This window comes from Thermobia domestica, chromosome 10, assembly GCF_964235325.1.
Source record: "Thermobia domestica chromosome 10, izTheDome1.hap1.1, whole genome shotgun sequence".
NCBI classification, from domain to species: Eukaryota; Metazoa; Arthropoda; class Insecta; order Zygentoma; family Lepismatidae; genus Thermobia; species Thermobia domestica.
In genome coordinates, this window is record NC_137463.1 from 13,318,867 (window position 1) to 13,339,248 (window position 20,382).

The window sequence follows — 20,382 nt, forward strand, 5'->3', positions numbered from 1 at the left end:
GAGTATGGAAGCTTCTCAGTTGCGGCAATTGACCTGCCAAAAGTGACAGAATACCTATTATGAAGATGATGATGTTGGCAGTATGTATAAATGTAAGATGAATTCCAACCCCCCTGTTAAAAATATATCCCCTCCTATCTTACTGTTCTGGTTACAGGCATGTGTTCCGTTGATTTAAAGTTGCCCCTAGAATTTTGAGGAAGGGAGAAATTCGTTCTTTAAAATGCACATACACAGAAGTATCTGTTCTCTCTAACAAGGGACATGTTTCGGTTCGAACGCGAGGATCAACATAAAACTTGGTAGACCATACAGGACTAAGTACTGACCACTGTATATTAAGTCATTCGCGTGTAAAGCTCGTTTTCCGCCGACAGCGCCACCTATCCTTGGAAAGACCAGTACTGCAAATACCAGTAATGCACTGATGTTCCTCGCCTCGTCAAATAATCTCATGATTTCACACTTCATTGTTTGGAGTTTCATTTTTCCATTCCCTTTAAATGAAGCGGAGTTTGTAGACAGCGCGTGCCCATAATCCAAAATAGGCTTGCAGTTAATTAAAGAAATAATTTTCTTGTGTCGTACCAGAAGCTTCCTGTACGAGTTGTATTCTCCTTCATGATAATCTTTATATATACTCCGGACTTCCTCGTCCGTAAACTGCGATAAAATGTCTGTTCTTTTCAGTTTTCATACTGAAGATACGTCGTATTCGCTTCAAGTAATGCCTTGTTCCCGTTCTGGACTGCTGTCTTGTTCCCGCTCTAGACTGCTGTCTTCTTCCCGCACTGAATTACTATCATAGATATCTTGCTATGCCGTGTCGTTTTTTATCATCTCTGCCGAGTATCGATGTGTGAATCATTTCTAATTCATTTTCGTACTCATTAATAATTAAATTGCGCCAAAATGTCGCAAATGACTCATCTTCTGCTCCAACTGATATTTGATTCTTAAATATGCGCCTTAGTTTGTCTTTTAACAGTTCAACTAAATGAAGTGGGTTAATGCCAGCAGCTCACCCATTTTTTCCACACTTACTGCCACACTTAACCCTAATTCGAGCTTACTATCACACTCTGACGCACCTAACTGATCTTCACTCAGCACCTATATCGTGGAATCTAACTACTAGTGTATCGAAGGATAGGTGGCGCTATCGGCGGAAAACGAGTTTTACACGGGAATGACTTACCATACAGTGGTCAGTACTTGCTGCTGTACATGTCTACCAAGTTTTATGTTGATCCTCGCGTTCGAACCGAAACATGTCCCTTGTAAGTGCTGGGGTGCAATCCCCCGAATTTAAAATTCTCCTCACCCCGTTCCAAAAATACTAGAAGAGACCAGAGTTGGTTGTAACAAATCCAAGATAACCTGTTTTGGACACTAAAATTTCATTCAATTCCGTTCTTAAAAACATCATTATGTTAAGCCTATTTATAAGTAAAGTTAAATTGTGCCGCTTGGGAGACCCGGGTTCGATTCCCGGCGGGAGCTCATGTGGTTCGGATTCCACGTTAATCAGTAGGTCCACGTCTCATATAGCCTCACTGCTGAACGGGACGTTAAACTTAAAACCACCACCATCAATTGTGCCGTTTTCAATGAAAACCTACGTCCCTCCAAATAAAACTCAAGATCACAACCTATGTCCTGAAAACTCCTCATCACTATATGATTGCATTCCAATTTGGTGAATGATAAACATTGGCGGATCTACAAGTTAAAAACTGAGGGGAAGGCAGCCAGAACCCAGACAATGATAGGCATATCATGAGTTTACTATTTTTCATGGATCATGCAAGAGTTCAACTTAACTATCTCTCGATTGCGTGGCCCCGCGTAGCGTAGTCGCTAACGCTCTCGCCTTGGGTGCGAACGGTCCCGGGTTCGATTCCCGGTGGGGGCACTCGGTCGAAAAAGTGTAAGACGCTTTTTCAGGCCAGCCACCATGAGGTTTTCCTGGGTTTTCCTCATTCACACCAGGCAAATGGTACTTAACTTCCTTCCCCAATCCTTTCTTCCTTCCATTTCCCCGGATTGTGTGGACGTGAAAGGCTAAATGGCCTTAGATGCCGAAAGCCCAGAAATCTAAATCCTAAATCCCAATCCTTTCTTCCTTTCCTTTCCCCGGATTGTGTGCTCGCCGAGGGACGTCATCCCTCAAATGTGAAGGGCTAAATGGCCTTAGATGCTTAAAGCCCAGAAATCTAAATCCCTCTCGATTGATATTATGGCTAGGTTGAACGTTGACATTGTGGGCCTCACACATTCCGCAGCGGTAACAGAAATACTGCATCTGAAGCTGTATCTAATGCTTCGATTTCTTTTCAATAAAGAATAAAATGTAGCGCTTACTATAAACTTTAAAAAAATAATATAAATAATACTTCAATTGTTTTTGTCACTCAAAAAACTGGAGGGGCCTAGGACTGTCCAGCCCGGAGCTAGATCTGATACTGGGGACAATAGTTTGATTCCTAGTGAAAGTATATGTGACTCAGATCAAACTTTAGTCTTGTCTATGTCACTTCATATATCAATATCCTCCATGCAGTGGAACGCTGAATTCCTAATAAGCTAACAATCGCCTTCCAAAACGGGAAAAGCGGCTACGATGGTTCAGTGGTAGAGCGTTTACCTCTGGTGCATGGGGTCTCGCCACGTAAATTTTGTGGTGGACAACCACCGTGTGCGTGGGTTTTCTCCCACTTTCTTCATTCCACCATTTCATTCATTAAAAATGAAATGAAATGAAATCTTTAAGTTTTACGTCCCACGATTATGCCGGTTAGGCTAAAGGAGACGGTGATGATGAGAGATAAGTGAAATGGTGGAATGAAGAAAGTGGAAGGAAACGGGAGAACCTCGAGAAAACCCACGAGCACCGTGTTTGTTCATCACAAAGTCCACACGGCGCGAGCTCGGATCGAACCAGGCACCGGAAGTGAACGCTCTACCACTGAGCCACCGCCCCCCATTTTTTTTCATTACTCATCATCACCGTCTCCTTTAGCCTACCCGGCATAATCGTGGGACGTAAAACTCAAAGATTTTATTTTATTTTCATTTTTTTTCCAGAACGAGAAAAAGAACAAGTGAATAATTTAGGTTAGCCGAAGTGAGAAGGATTCGATCCAAATCAAGTTTTTCATTTCCACACGTAGAGGCCATGACGTCAGAGAACCACTGCGAAGCATGTGCGACATCCAGTTAATTGCCTTCAGAGAACGAAGTTTCTTAATTGTAATCTTCCTCTATTCTATATATATATAACACGCAAGTTAAGAGTTTTGAACCATATAGTCTGCTAACGTAACTAAAGCAATTGAAATTAAAATCAGAGTATTATCTAAGCCACCAGAGGGAAGCAAAGGTGTTCGCAGTGTTCAAATGATGATATACAGGATGTGTGTGATTCGCCGCAACGTACGAAATGGCCTTGATTTATGTAAATATCAAAACGTGCTTCTTTGACTGGCAGAGAGTGACTGGCAGCGTGACTGAAGTTGAAGTACGTATGCATAATTTACAAAGATTATGAGCTGTCTGGATTTAACACTTCGTTGTCAATCCGGATAATAAATTTATCCATACGTAAAGTACACCTCTCTCTCTCTCTCTCTCTCTCTCTCTCTCTCTCTATATATATATATATATATATATATATATATATATATATATATATATATATATATATATACGAGGCTGATTCAGAAAGTAATGCGTCCAAGGTGATACATTTGTGTTTCATAGCACCGATACAGATCAACTATAAATAGTGGCACCATTTTCCAGCATAGTCCCCATTACAGGCAGCACACTTGTGCCAACGCGAAGAATTGTAGTGGCTGCTGGAGATACTATTGCCGAACTACTACTTCCACCTCCGCGTCACAGCTGTAGCGTTGGCCCTTAAGGTGATCCTTTAGTTTGGAGACGAGCCAAAAGTCGCATGGATCAAGATGCGGAGTATAGGCAGGATGAGGCAGAATGTCAACAAACACTTCGCCACCAGATGGGACAACTTTGAATTTTTTGACGAATGAGAGGATATGTGGCGGTGCTCTATCGCCAGACGCTTCTTTATCCACGACTCATCTCCGGCGATTAATGTACCTGGGCGCACAACCTTCCGCAGTCAGAAATTCAACAACAGACTGCTATTTCAACCGGACACGTCACCACTGGTTACCATGGATTACTCCATTACTCTGGAACAAGAAGAGATAGGAAGGTGAAACAAGTGACATTCTATAACTTAAACATCAGTGCATTAATGATAAAGAGTTCAAAATGTTTGCAGTACTATTGACCAAGTAGTGGGCTTAAAGGAATTACTTTCTAAATCACCCTCGTATATGTATTTTTCACTCAACAACTTTTTTTTTTTTTTTATCATAAACTTCCTTCTCCTACATTGATTTCAATATTCTCATCTCTGCAAATAAACTTCATTGCTGAGGAAAATTAAGATGAAAAGCAACATGAATCAAGCTAAAAAGTTGAGCCATTGTTTCCACTTTCGACCGACAACCTCTTTCTCACAGTTTTCGTTGTTTACAACATTAACATTATTTTACGACTAAATTCAATTCATGATCTTCTGCCTTTTACATTTTGTTGTTCCTGCAGTAAAACCCTTTAAACAAAAGGTTATTTTGCGAAGAAAATGAAAACAAGCAAACATTTTAACATTAACATTTCCTACGTCTCGCTATTAATTTCCTGGGAACAAGGACAGCCATTATAGAAGATAATGCGCACTTTGCAAAACAGAGGTTATAGGTAAGGTAAAAAATGCAAAATTCAGAACGTTAGTTTTAGGAATTGCCAACACATTCTACTTTCTAATCAAATCTACAATAACTGCGGCCTTCTTATCATGTTATATGTACTGAAAAGTAAAGTAGTTACGCGTAGCTATCCCTCTTACCTGGTCACCCAAACAATTTGCAAGGTATATAAAATAACAGGTAGCTCTAGTTCGCGTTTAGCGTTCTGATTGGCTCCCTATCCGTGACGTCATGTGGTGGGACTTTTGTCCATCTTGAAACAGTATACCAACTAATGTAATTGCGTATACATTATTTCACTTGTTCTCTTGAACGATACCTCGCGATACCCAAGGATCTACCCATATGTATCTTCATCCTATTAACTAAATGAAGCTTAAAAAAAAAAACAAAAAAAAACGGTATGGCACGTATGATTGGCTACTCTCGTTTCCGCCATATATGTTGGCTCAAAACATTGCGATCTTCACATGTAGACATGTAGTGTATCTGTCGTTTATTTTTAATCAAGTCGTTGCTTCAGATTTATATCGACCTACATAGCACACTACGTCCCTGGGATGTCCCATTTTGATCCCAATCATCCCATTCGGTTCCCGGGATTATCGGGACAATGAGAAGACATCCCATGGACATCCTGCATAGGACGTCCTGAAGGATTCCCATTTAGGATGTACACGGGACGTCCCAGATGGGACAGGAGGTCCGAGGGAAAACCAATAGACATCATTTCGTGGTCCCGTTGAATATCCCGTACCCCGGGATATTAGCGGACATCTGGATCGGATATCCCGGGATGTCCCGTCGTCCGTTGCGGGCTCAGTCTCGGACATCCCGTGGACGTACTTGTGCTATGTGGGTAAGTATTATACAATGGTTACATGCTGCACGTATGGGTGTACAAATAAGTGAGAAGAAATTACCTTAAATAACCCTTCACAGGTAAGAAAATCACCAATCATAGTATACGTATGACAGCGACGTATGGCTTCACGATTTTGTGGTATGGGCAGATCCTCTATTTTATAGCATCGTTGTCGGTAACTCCAAGTGACGTCATCGACCGCAAAGTATCTTGGGAAAGTAGAGCAGAGAGGCTGAATCGAGAGTTCCCTGAAGAATTTGGCCGCATAGTGAAACTAGACAAAATGCTCTTCCAATCAGTGATATCAAAGTGGAACCTTACAAAATTTCATCTCAAAAGGCAGAAATTCCCATTTGGATCTTAAATTTCCCACGTGCTATACTAATTACAAAATTTTCAAATTTTATAAAATATGGAAATTGAAACTATTGCATGTTAAGTTCTTCAATATTTGAACGACTTATTCGTAAATCCGATCTTCTAAATTCCTATTAAGGTTAAGTATTTTCCTTAATTAAAAGAGACTATTGAAATTACTGGTGGAAACAAGCACAATTTTTTGTCAGAATTTAGTATTCCATCTCGCTTTTCTGCTATAATATTCTAATTAATATTATGAAACTAAACAAACTTCATTCAAAAACGATAACAGATAGCGAGAAATGGTTTTATCGAATCTATTAACCGTCCCAAAAATATATTCCATCTCCTCACTAATCTCTCTACTAAAACCGGAAGCGCACAAAATCAACTTCTTCCGGTTTCAACAGTGATTGCTATGAAGTAAAAACGGTAATAGATAGCGAAAGTAGTTTTCTATAATAAATTAAGCGTCCCAAGGATATATTCAATCTTCACGCTAAACTCTCTACTAAAACCGGAAGTGGCAGAAACCAACCTCTTCCGGTTTCAATAATGATAGCTATAAATTAAAAACGGTAATAGATAACGAGAAGTGGTTTTGTATAATCAATTAAGCGTCGTAAGAATATATTCCATTTCCACAGTAAGCTTTCTACTAAAACCGGAAGTGTTAAAAATCAACCTCTCCTGGTTTCAACAGTGATTGTTAAGAGTAAAAACTGTAAAAGCAAGAAGTGTTTTTTTTTTCTGGAATATGTGAAAAGTCCAAAGAATATATTCTACCTTCACTCGAATCTCTCTACTGAACCCGGAAGTGATTTAAATCTATTTGCACTTCCGGTTTCAAATATTAATTGCGAAAATATCATATTATACAAAGAAACTTCTTCGCGTGATATTGGTAGCAGTTTAAAATTACGGAATTTAATACTCAGACCCAGGAAAGGTAATGAAATTGCATTTCTGACCTTTGGTGAACCTAATTAAAAAAAAAAAAAGAAAAGAAAAAGTACGATCGTCAGCTACTTAGGCAGATGGTCAAGTATCGGACTGTGGCCAACTTCGTAACTTGTAGCACATGGAAAATATGCTACTTGACCTTGGAAACAGAAAAGGTTGTGTGTATACATTGCAAAAGCTTGAACACGACTGTGTATGATACACTGCAAAACGATCTGTCTATTTTGGCTCATTTGTCTTTTCTGTCTCTGTTGAAATGAATTTGGCGAGGAAAAGAGGAGTAGGCCAAGAGAGGGAGACAACAGAAAAAAAAAAATGCTGTTATTGATTCGAGGCAGCGTCGCGTGGTAAAACCTATTTCAAGTAACTCCTTGCAGCTGAAATGTGAGTCAGCAACAGAAAACATGTAAAAATCAATAGACTCACAACAGGTGACAAGATCATCCACATTAAGAAATCACCTTTTGATAAAAACTAAGTGTCATTCTAGATAGTCAAAGCTTAATTAAATGAACTTTTTTTTGAATTCCGTTCTTTTGAAGATACAGTAAGACAAGGGCAGCTAGTTGCAATAAATCTTGTGCCGAAAGTTCCTGAGTTTGATCTCTGATGCAATATAACCTGGACTTTTCCCTTTAAATTTCAAATAGGCTTGCTCTTTCATTTCTGGAAGACAGGGAGTAATTTTGCCTCCTTGAGTTTTAATATACACGTTCTGTCCAATAGTACAGTAATATACAGAGTAGTCCATGATAACGAAAACCGCTACCCTAGTGGCAGAGACAACTTTCAAACCGCTTGCTGTAAGCTTGCACCCTGTACTAACCAAGAATGTATAACTGTTGGGTATTAGTGGAAAGTCTCCCTTCAGTCCAAGCAAAACCTGAAATGACACTACTGAACTGTATAATATCATATAAAGTTCGAGAAGATTTATTTAAAATCACCAAATTATCTGTATTAACTCTTTTTTTGATCATTGTATCTTAGGCACAAAAACCTTTGTCATTAGTATCAGGTAGTTAGCCTTGTGACAAGAAATGGCATTAGTGTTCAAATAAAGAGAAAAAAACTTTTGTCATTAGTATCAGGTAGTTAGCCTTGTGACAAGAAATGGCATTAGTGTTCAAATAAAGAGAAAAAACCTTTGTCGTTAGTATCAGGTAGTTAGCCTTGTGACAAGAAATGGCATTAGTGTTCAAATAAAGAGAAAAAAACCTTTGTCATTAGTATTAGGTAGTTAGCCTTGTGACAAGAAATGGCATTAGTGTTCAAATAAAGAGAAAAAACCTTTGTCATTAGTATCAGGTAGTTAGCCTTGTGACAAGAAATGGCATTAGTGTTCAAATAAAGAGAAAAAACCTTTGTCATTAGTATCAGGTAGTTAGCCTTGTGACAAGAAATGGCATTAGTGTTCAAATAAAGAGAAAAAAACCTTTGTCATTAGTATTAGGTAGTTAGCCTTGTGACAAGAAATGGCATTAGTGTTCAAATAAAGAGAAAAAAACCTTTGTCATTAGTATTAGGTAGTTAGCCTTGTGACAAGAAATGGCATTAGTGTTCAAATAAAGAGAAAAAACCTTTGTCATTAGTATCAGGTAGTTAGCTTTGTGACAAGAAATGGCATTAGTGTTCAAATAAAGAGAAAAAAACCTTTGTCATTAGTATTAGGTAGTTAGCCTTGTGACAAGAAATGGCATTAGTGTTCAAATAAAGAGAAAAAATCCTTTGTCATTAGTATCAGGTAGTTAGCCTTGTGACAAGAAATGGCATTAGTGTTCAAATAAAGAGAAAAATACTTTTGTCATTAGTATCAGGTAGTTAGCCTTGTGACAAGAAATGGCATTAGTGTTCAAATAAAGAGAAAAAAACCAAAAACTAACAATTTCCTTCCCGAAGGAGGACAGAGGCGAAAACTACATAATGTCATATCACGTAGTATGAAAAGGATTCAAACCCTATACGGTACTTTCTGTAAACAGGAAATTTGATCTTTAGCACAAATGTACCGTATTTTACGAACTCTAAGACGCAAGGGACTATAAGACTCACCTTCATTTTTAAGCATTTTTTTTTAAATAAAGTAAAATTTTACCATTTTTATCATTCGAGCGTGACGTCATGGGTTGTCGACTAACAGATGGACTGGTTAGTTCCGTCATCGGATGTTAGAGGCGCTACAGTTAGCTTTGTTTCCAGTTTTTTGTAGAGTTTACGGTCTCTATATTTTAGTCTGTGGTTCTGGGTTTGTAATCGCGAAGCGGGAGAGACATTGTTACCAAGCTTGAGAATCCCCGCAACTCATGTTTGTCGCACCGGTGCATTGCTGGCATATTTTCGAAATACACTCAGCCCTAGCCAGAAGGCATTACGTTTGGCAACATCACTCGGAGGCAAATGAATGCTGAATTTCATTCTAAGCCGTTCCTACTACTACTACTACTACTACTACTTTTGCTATGGATCTGTATAGTACAAGGGCAAACTTATTTTAATGAAAGAAGTTTAATGAATTTTTTTAAAAAATAATCGTTAAATCACTTTTTGAATATAATTTTTAATCTTATTTTAACGAAAGAAGTGCTATAAAAATTTTTAAAAATAATAAAAAAACTTTCCTTAAACAGGGTTTGAACCCACGCCAACAACGATTTTCGTTACTAGCATTTTGCGCTAGCTCATTTGGCTACGAGCGCCAACAACATCTAGCCTTTAGTTTGTGCTATATGTAGGTCATGACTCGTGATGTCACCAACAGGATCTCGATATAGACCAGTGTTGCCAGATATGAAGATTAAAAGGTAGCGTAGTTGTGCTTCAAAAGTAGCGGATTTGAAGTACTTGTAGTCCAATTATATATATGTAACCTCGTCCATAATTTATGTATTTAATAGTGTGATGTGCAATCGATAACATATAAAGAGCAAGGAGCTGATTCTCCTACGGCAAGGAAACCGTGTTAAACATGGAGCTATTGGACGTGTGAGTGGTAGCGATAATGGTCCCCTGAGCACAGCAGTGATATCAGAAAACGGGCCCGAAGGTCCAAAAATCGGTCCCTGAAATTTCGAACTTGGGTCCCTTCTATTTATCAATGAAATATGTGGTTCTTGGATGTTAGAGGTGGGAATGGAAAGGTTGTGGTCCCCTGAACACAGTGGTGATGTTGGAAATTGACTTCTGGGCCTGATGTCCCAAGATATCGGACCGCGAAAGTATAGGGTAGGGTACCTTCTATTCACCAATGAAGCATGGAGGACGTGATTGGACGTGATTAGTTGCAATGGAAAGGGTCGTTTTTTCCTGAGCACACTTGTCATAAATCTGGCCCGGGGCCCGATGTCCAAGAAATCGAGCCCCAAAGGATGTTCATGCCATATTCTCCATGATTTTTGCTCATAAGTATCCTTGTTATCCTGCCTGAATGTTATTCAACCGAACATTGCAAGACAATACTGTGATACTGCATGTCAGTAAGGGACAGTGCATATCGAACAGAAGGAACCTCAGCCCAAATATGTGGAGCCCGAATTCTTTGGTTTCGGGCCACGGGACCGATTTCTAACACCACCGCTGTGCTCAGGAGACTTGGTTGACAACTCGCGTTTTCAACTCCACGTCTAACATTGGTTTCTTACTGTAGGAGGATTTTGATGGAATATTCTCCATATTATGTCATCGCCGATCAATTGCCATCAAAATTCCTGAAGTAAAAAAAAAATGCCGACCTGAATTCGATCGAAGAACCTCGATATTACTGGCTAATCGCCTTGACCACTGAACTACGATCACTATGCTGTAAAGGATTCGTCTTAAGTCTGGTTACGTTAGGTTCCTTTCCCTCCGCTTGCAAAGTTGCATGTTATTTTTCTTCGTTTCAAAAAGTCTTTCGTATTTCTTTTATGGTGATATAAGTTAATAATCTTCGACAAAGTTTATTAATAACATCAATTTATTAATAACATTATTATTAATAATTAAATAAAACTTTGGTCCACAAGTTTGTTTCTTCTCTACACGAAACTACAGATATTACAGATTTAATTCTCATTTGTTTCAAAGCAGTCGCCATTACCTGGTCAAAGACTTATGTCCGCCACGATACATCGCATATTATGATACGATACTATGTTACATAGTATTACAATAAATGGAGTACTTGGATGCCAAGAACTAGTACAGAAAGGTACCTTTCACTTCTATATATAGGTATGTTTTAAAAGGAATTTTGTAAACACTAAATTATAAAACAATAAATTACATATAGTAATTATGGTTTTGGTTCCCAACATAAAAGAAATATGGATTCTTCATGAGATATTAAACTTCAACTTTTACCCCTGGAAAATTTTAATTTTGGAGTTAGGCCACTTGGCATCAAAGTAGTTCACTGTAAGATGAATACACTCCTCACTTTACTTTAGTAACATATTTGTTCAGGAGCCTGGGATTTCCATCGTCTCAAATGAAAGCTGAATGATTGCTTGATACATGCTGACTATATAGGAGTAATAGTGTATTAAGTTTTCGAGCTTCGGAGCATATCTCTATTTACGCACTGATATAACTTTTAATATGAATTTATTTAGCTTTCTTTTCTTATTGACTTAACACCGATTTCTTTCTGTTATCATGGAGGTGTTCATTCACTAGACATCGATTCTGCGCACTGCTGAAGGAAGGATGGGTTTAGTAATTTTTATTTTCTGAAATTCACTTCGGAGACTAGGAAAGATAATTTCGGAAACTGCAGAACTTGTCGAGTGTTCGAGGAGTGCTGTGGTGACTGTCTTCAACAAGTGGCGAAACCAAAGGGAAGCAACGTCCAAACGTCGAGGGGCTTCCCCGCACCTCATTACAGATGTCGGACATCGTAGGCTGGGCACACTGGTAAAACAGGACAGGCAGCCAACTGTGGCGGAAATAACATCAGACTTTAATGCTGGGCAAAGTACAAGTGTGTCTGATCACACAGTGCACCGAACACTCCTAACGATGGGCCTCCGCAACCGACGATCCATCAATGTGCGAATGTTAACACCACTACATCAGCAACTACGATTGAAATGAACACGTGACCATCGTCACTGGACCTTGGCGCAGTGGCAGAGCTTTGCATTGTCTGATGAATTCCGATACCTTCTTCAGCATGACGATAGGAGGGTGCGAATCCGTCGTGTTCCAAGGAAACAGCTCCTTGACGCCTGTACTGCAGGACGGAGACAAGCTGCCGGCGGCTTAATTATGCTCTGGAGAACATTCACGTGAGCATCCATGTGTCTAGTGGAACTCGAGCAAGGTACCATAACGACCACGGCGTATCGCACACTGCTTGCAGACTACGTACACCTCTTTATGACGACCATGTTAACCAATGGTAGTGGCATTTTTCGACAAGATAATGCACCATGTCACAAGGCCAGGTGTGTGATGGATTGGTTCGCGAGTGTGCGAGGCCCCGAAATCGCCGGATCTGAACCCAATCGAATACATCTGGGATGTGATTGAACGTGACGTCAGAGCGCATCGCCTCCCTTCCCGGAATTTACGGGAATTAGGTGACATATGTGTGCACATGTGGTGCCAACTCTCTCCAGCGACCTACCAAGGATCATTGCGTTTATGCCAAGGCGCGTCGCCGTTGTTATCCGTGCCAAAGATGGAATAGTCATAATGTTTTGGCTGATGTGTGCTTAGCCTATATTTTAACTCGTACATTTTGTCTCGGCTCGAATTCTGAGACGTCTCGCCTCGAATTCAGGTCGAATCAAGACAGAAATTGTCAAGTCAAGATATGAGTCGAGACAGAAACATACAGTAATCACAAAATAAGTTATGCTGTTTAGAGAACTCTGGAGACGTAACCACTTGACAGAATGCAACCAAACTTGGTAGGAGTACATTTGGCAATATGCAGAAGCGATTAGTGTAGTAAACAAAATTAGTTCCAATTTTCGCCACCAGAGGTAATTGTGACGCTGTACAACATCAAGTAAGTGCAGCGTGAAAGTTAAACGACACTAGAGATGCTAAATGATAAGAAATCCTGCAGTTACCCTTTCTGTGAGTAGGGATGCACACGAGACGAGTCGAGACAGGATTTTCCTGACAAAATTTGAGTCGAGACATCACTCGACTTTCAATAGAAAAATATATGAGTAACCAGGGCAAAAGTAAACGCTGGAGCAAGAGTGAAAATGTTATTGACGAAGAAGTGGCAACGTCGGTAAACAAACGAATGTTGAAAATTAGTTCGGCATGACACATGTAGGAACGGAACAGAAGGAGAGCCGTGTGCGTGCAGTGTGAAGAGCGGCAGAGTAGAAAGTTTGGTACAAAAGGAAAGAATTAAAAGATTCGTAGTAAGTGTCACAGTTTATAACGTAGTTTCAGCTGAAGGTGCAGGATTGGAAATATTTCCTGGAAAAGCTGTATAAGTTCGTATTTCTTATGAGTGGTACGCAAAAAAAAAGTACTCTGGCGGGAGATGGCAGGCAATTATTGGAAGATACCTGAAGGAGGGCAAGAGTGTACGGGGTACAACGACTCACCAAAGGTGGTCGTCAACCCTGGTTCGGCTAATAACATAAATAAATCTTTAATGGCAGTAATTGTTCCCACCTTAAAATAACTTCCGTAATTATATCCGCTATTAATCTCACCTTTTATACTGAAATTACAAGTCGATGATGAGTAGTAAATAATTTATTTGTTGATTCTCCTTTAACGTATATTCACATAAACTGTCTCGCAATTATACATGTTAATTAGGTATCCATAAACAATTACTTAGCAACCAATTATACAATAATGTCTATTTCTTACATATATTAAAAACATTCTTCTTTTGTTATTTTTAAATTAACATTATATCAAGCATAGTGCTTGCGTAGAAGCACTTTCTGCCCAAAATACAAAGTATCTCGTTGTATAAAATGTCGCCCGATGATGGGACTGAATATAAAAGTTACAAGCGAGCTTGGCTTTTATATTTAAGAACCACTGGTCTGTTTATAATAATGATATTACATTACTTATGTCCTTTACATTTTGATCGACCCTCGTACATAACTACACTAAGTTTCCTTCATATAGATACATTTATAATAAATCTTTTATTCCAATAATATTTATCCTTTATTATAAAAACGTCGTCGCTTACTAATCACTGAAGGGTGCGAAGTCAAAAATTGTAAAAGACAATTACATTTTAAAACATAAATCACAATGATCAATAGTTTCAATCATTATTAAAAACGATCATATTAAGAAAAAGATGTTTGATCATTCCAGGGCGCATTATATAGTAATTAAGTTAGATGATATTTTAAATTATACATTATATCAATAAGGTGTCATGATACAAAAGGATCTTATTCGAGTAACATATAAGATAGCTCATAAAGACAGTCGTCGAATAATTAGCTTAATAGAATGAATCTTATACTTAACATAATCTTTGACAATTAAGTTTCAACACAAATCAATATAATATAAATAACCTTTGCTTTTAACTAATTATGAATCGAATTATAATTTTTCATATTAACAAGAAAGAATTAAAATCATTTGAAAATTATCATTTATTGAAACAAACGTGATAAAGTATCTAAAGGTCATAAGGGTTGTTTTCATTATTGACATTAACACATAAATTTGAAGATAAATGTTCATAAGAATCTATAAGTGATATGAGTTTGACATTATCGTATAAATGTTCATGAGAATCTAGAGCTGATATGGGTTTAACCCCTACCACATCAGCTGCAGTTAGTTTAAATTCATATTCGTGTATGGTTCCAATAAAGTACACTGTACCGCACAATCATGATTATGTCCCGTATTATTGTTCTGTACAGGAATTGTGTCATTATCTTGATTTGGATGCGAAGTGCCATCTCTTGAATTACGATTATGTGTATCCATATAGTTTATTATATTCCTGGAATTTCGCCATGTATTTCGTCTATTTTTAAATCTATTTTGATTATATGGTCTAACATACGGATTGTCACGATTAATTAGGTTAGGTGGATTCCCAACATATCTTCGCCTATTTTGTCCGTTCTGATTGTTGAAATTTGCTCGACTTAGGTTATATTCCGTATTGTCTGCATTACGGATATTTAGATTCCGAACTGGTACAAGGTGATCTGAATTGTTTTTAATTTTGGCTAATCCTGCTTGATGGTTCTGAGCGTGGTATTGAGTTTCATAACATTGGACAAGCATTAATAGGTGATTGAAACTCATACACTGGGTAGAAAACAGAATCTGTTGTAGTTTGAACGATAGCAAATTTCGAATTGATGCAATTACTCTGAATTCCGATTGCAACGGATTTACGACTTTTAATTCGTTATATGTATTCACGACAAAATCGACAACAGATTTGTGCAAACGAGGATTAAAAGATTGGTTTCTAATCGTGGCATCTCTGTTTGCAAGCAAAAAGTCGTTTTCGTAATTTGCAATCAGCGCTGCTTTGAATTCTTCATATGTATTAATGTGATCTCGTACTGCTTTAAACCATAAAGAACATGGTGGGAGTAATAAATGAGGAATTAGTTTCATATATTGCGATTTATCTATACACATTATATTGCACTCATCTTGAAATTTTTCTAAGAAAGAGGTAGCGTTTTCATTACATTTACCACTAAACTTACTCATAGCACGTATTTCACTCATCTTTACACTTAACTTTACCTTCCTTTCGCCATTTCGTGTTCGTGTTGATTGACAATTTTTACCTACTACATTATCTGTGGTTCCACTATCTCTTTTCCGCCCATCTTTATTTCTTGGATGTATCCTTTCCAAAATAATGTCCTTATCGGATGGATTACTTGAAGATGAGATAATGTGATGTCCACGTTGATCTCTTACGGGTGAATGCGATGTCATCTCTTGAGAACAAGGGAACTCCGAACGATCATTAGTCATGTTGTTGTGGTATGCGTTGTCCTTAATCTGCAACGTCCTAATTTCCTCTTGTAATGTAGATATCAACTGAGTATTCGCACGTATTTGGTTAGAATTATCCGTAACCTGAATCTTTTGTTGCCGTACAGAAGATTCTATTACTTCCAAATCCTTTTTTACACAATTGATTTCTTGAATTACATGGTTGTAATTATCCTGGCAATCTTCTGATACTCTTTTTAACTTTTCATCAAATTGTAATGTAAGGTCTTTCACCGCCTGGATCACAGATTGTTTCGTATCTTCTGAATTTTGGTCAATTTGCTCCAACCGTCTACTTAATTCCTCGGTGAATATACGTTAAAGAGAATCAACGAATAAATTATTTACTACTCATCATCTACTTGTGATTTCAGTATAAAAGGTGAGAATAATAGCGGATATAATTACGGAAGTTATTTTAAGGTGTGAACAATTACTGCCGCTAAAAGATATACATATCTTATTAGCCGATTTTACAACGACTCACCAAAGGTAGTCGTCAACCCTGGTTTGGCTAATAAGATATGTATATCTTTTAGTGGCAGTAACTGTTCACACCTTAAAATAACTTCCGTAATTATGTCCGCTATTATTCTCACCTTTTATACTGAAATCAGAAGTAGATGATGAGTAGTAAATAATTTATTCGTTGATTCTCTTTTAACGTATATTCACATAAACTATTTTGGAATCAAACATGTCCACTGAGTATATATAAAAAACCACTTAGCAACCAATTATATAATAATAATATATTTCTTACATATATTAAAAACATTCTTCTTTTGTTATCTTAAATTAACATTATATCCGATATAGTGCTTGTGTAGAAGCACTTTCTGCCCAAAATACAAAGTATCTCGTTGTATAAAATGTCGCCCGACGACGGGACTGAATATAAAAGTTACAAGCGAGCTTGGCTTTTATATTTAAGAACCACTGGTCCGTTTATAATAATGAGACAGTTTATGTGAATATACGTTAAAAGAGAATCAACAAATAAATTATTTACTACTCATCATCGACTTGTAATTTCAGTATAAAAGGTGAGATTAATAGCGGATATAATTACGGAAGTTATTTTAAGGTGTGAACGATTATTGCCACTAAAAGATATACATATCTTATTAGCCGAACCAGGGTTGACGACTACCTTTGGTGAGTCGTTGTAAAATGTTAATTTAAAAATAACAAAAGAAGACGAGATACATTGTATTTTGGGCAGAAAGTGCTTCTACGCAAGCACTATGCTTGATATAATGTTAATTTAAAAATAAAAAAAGAAGAATGTTTTTAATATATGTAAGAAATATACATTATTGTATAATTGGTTGCTAAGTAATTGTTTATGGATACCTAATTAACATGTATAATTGCAAGACAGTTTATGTGAATATACGTTAAAAGAGAATCAACAAATAAATTATTTACTACTCATCATCGACTTGTAATTTCAGTATAAAAGGTGAGATTAATAGCGGATATAATTACGGAAGTTATTTTAAGGTGTGAAAGATTATTGCCACTAAAGGATATACTTATATTATTAGCCGAACCAGGGTTGACGACTGCCTTTGGTGAAAAATCAAAAATTAAACGTAACCTACGTTCGAACGAGCAAAAGGAAGAAAATAAATCTATTTTTACACAAACAGAAAACACCCTTTTATATATATATATATATATATATATATATATATATATATATATATATATATATATATATATATATATATATTTAAGTCTCCTTCATTCTTATTAATTTGAAAACGTTTGCATTATCGTTTAGAATTTCGCAGCCCATTTGTTGAGCATATGTCATGTCGCACGGGAACACAAAATAAGCTAGAAATTCGCATCAAAGTCATCCACACTCATGGGTACGCCCACCCAATTCAGTGCGAAATTGTTTTCAGATACACCAAACGGTGAAATGAGGATTTCCTGTATCATATGCGAGTGGTCTCACGAATAATGTTCCAATCTTAATCAAAGGAAGTCTGTGTACGTGTGAGACCACTGTGTGCACCGGAAGTAACATTTTTGTGCTTCGTGATTAATGTTGAACTGATTTCTCCTATTTTCATATTTAGTAATTATATGATATACAGTACTGTAACATTTGTTGGCAGTTCCATTTGACACTAATCAGTTTGGTATTTTATAACTTCCTTAGTTCCATGTAACCAGTACATATATATCTATAATTCAATGTATTTTTTTATGTTTATGCCTACGTTTCTATATTTTGATTCTACTGTACATCGTTGCCCCAACCATAGTTTATTCTTACCCCACCATATGGGGCAAGAGTACAAAATTTTTCCTTCGTCAAAACTATGTTATTCCTCTGTATCCTCTGCTTGATTTGCCGCAATTAAACTGTGTATGTTATTAGAGATAACAGGCTTTCTCAGAGAGAACATATTGCGTTTTTCTCTGTCACCATTCTACCGCAATTCTTTGATTTACAAAAAGTGTTCACTCTTGCCCTAGTTACCCATACATTTTTCGAGTCGAGACATCACTTTTACAGCACATTTTCGAGACGAGACAGCTACAAATCTTGTCTCGTGCGCATCCCTATCTGTGAGTCTCGTGGCATTGGCTATTAATGTTATTAATACCCTGTGATCAGTGGCAGATTTACGGGGAAGAAGCTTTTGAACTGAAGCGTCTCTTTAAAATTCTTGGATATCTTACAAAAACGAAGTTAAATGTTAGTCTTTCCAGCGGTCCCTAAAATGCAAGCTCCCTCCAAAATTCCAGGAAAAGATTAAAGACAAATCTTGCCTCCAGAAACTATTGTATTTCTGTTCCGTGTTAAGTACGATGAGTGTGGTATGGATTACAAATGATGTTGATGTTCAGTGAAAGAAAGACCGTAATTATGCTCCCATGTGACGCGTGGCATTTATTTGTACTCCTAGTAATAACCCCGTGGTGTAGTGATGTGTTATGAGTGATGGTGCTGATGTGGAGGTTCTTGAGCAAAGAAAATGCATGGTGATTAGTACCGTATGAGATGATGATAGCGTTCTAAGGACGGGGCATACAGGGTAACTTGGGATCCGACTCACATGTGTCTTCACTGGGAATCGAACCCGGGACACCTTGAATCCGAGGCAAAGAGTGTGGGAAGATAAAAGAAGCAAACATCGGATCACCATCTATTCACTTCTGGCACACAGTGGCCCTCAAGCCCGTATCACTGAAACACATGCAGGCGTGAGTAAGCATCTGGAGAGGTCATTATAGTCTTTCCTATCATTTAGCATCACTACCCAGATAGCACAGAAAACTTTTTCAAAATGTTTAAAAATTTGCAAAGGCAAATTAAAATGTTTGCAAAAAACTTGCCTTTTCAAATGAGAAAATTTGCCGAAAGTTCAATGCAAATAACGAAGTTGACGCTGGCTGAGTTTGCAGCAAAGTTGCCTCAGAAAATGAAAACATCTGCCAATACAAACGAAATGTTTGCGACTGCACAGCAAGAAAGTTTACCAGGACTTTGCTGCAAATATTTTGTGCAAATTTTCTTTGACAAAATTTCCGAAAATGAGCTGATGAATTTGGTGAAAATATTAAAAGGTTTGCAGCAACATTACAGAAAGTGTTTTCACGATCACAAGATCATGTTTGCTGCAAATGTATCAGGTAATGTTTGCTGCAAATTTATAAAGTGAAACCTAACTTTATGAAACATCAACATTTTTATAATGTGGATCCGTCTTTTCTTAGTGGCAAGCCTTAAACATCTTTAGCTACTTGCCAAAGATAAGAAACTTGCGAACGATAAACGCACAGACAAAGGATATCGCAATTTATCTACTTACTCAACGATCATATCCCTGTACTTACTCTCACACACATTCACAAAATAACGTCAGGCTGCCTGGGTCAATAAAAACATTTGATAAGAGACCAGTGAGTTTATTCTGGAGTCCTCTGATGTATTGTTTTTTCTCGATTCTCACTTCCCGCTTGTTTTGTCACAGTTGATGTAGCGCAGTGAATTCTGGGCACAATGCGCGCGCACTCGGTAATATCATCACATATTTGCTTTCAGCAAGTTTTTCGAAACAAGTTTTTTACAGAGTTGCAAACTGTTTGCGACGGCAAACTTTCGACGCTATATTTTCAAAAAAGATGCAAATTAATTGCAGTGGTGAATTTATTTTTATAAATCTGCGAAAATTTGCAGATCATAATGAAAGTTTTTAATAAATATTAAGAAATTTTGCCTTCGCAAACTTTCAGATTGTTTGCTCCACTAAACGAAGCAAAAATTTGCCGCAAGTATTCGTGCTATCTGGGTAGTGTCGTTTTGGTTCCACACTGCACTTACATGGCGTTCTACAGCACCACAATTACATCTGGTGGCGAAAATTGGAACTCATTTTGTTTACTAAACCAATCGCTTCT

General features: G+C 37.5%; 1 non-coding gene across 1 annotated transcript; it reads left to right on the forward strand.

The window, feature by feature from the left end:
- The first annotated feature begins 1,841 nt into the window (after nt 1-1,841).
- On the forward strand, nt 1,842-1,915 carry TRNAP-UGG (transfer RNA proline (anticodon UGG)). The gene has a single exon. It is a non-coding gene; the product is annotated as a tRNA-Pro (tRNA).
- Nucleotides 1,916-20,382: the final 18,467 nt, after the last annotated feature.